A 605-nucleotide genomic window follows, 5' to 3' on the forward strand; every position below is an offset into this window, starting at 1 on the left:
GTCCATAGACTTCTCCAGGCAAGAGTACTGGAGTGGGTAGCCATTCCCTTCTACAGGGGATCTTCATGACCCAGGGATTGAACCCAGGTCGCCTGCATTGCAGGCAGATTCTTTACCATCTGAGCTACCAGGGAAGCCTAGTGTTATTTTGTCCCTATCAATCTATCTTTCTGCTCAGGTGAGGAGAAACATTGCATATTTCATTGATCCAAAGATACTTATTTTTTCACATTTTAATATCTCTTAACTTAGGATGCATTTTACAATTGATGCAGTGTCATAATCTTTATTGAAAGTGCCATTTGGGGAGATTTTATTAAAACATTTAAAATTATTACGTTTTAAAATTGATGGTGTCTTAGATTACATGAAATACTAAAGTTGGAATTCCTTGGAAAGTTTTGTTTTGGTAGTTCTAGGAACAGGGAGTTAATGGGAAGTAAACTTGGGAAATGAACTCAGAAGTATTAGAGATGAAAGTTTTACAAATGATACATGTTTGGTTCTCTTGACTCTTGTCAGGTTTTTTTGAGTGCAGGGATTAACAGTACACTTTGCTTATTCAATACAACACCTAATCTATTGTGAATATTTATTAACTACAT

Source organism: Bison bison, unplaced genomic scaffold, assembly GCF_000754665.1.
Source record: "Bison bison bison isolate TAMUID 2011002044 unplaced genomic scaffold, Bison_UMD1.0 scf7180017864274, whole genome shotgun sequence".
Taxonomy (NCBI): domain Eukaryota; kingdom Metazoa; phylum Chordata; class Mammalia; order Artiodactyla; family Bovidae; genus Bison; species Bison bison.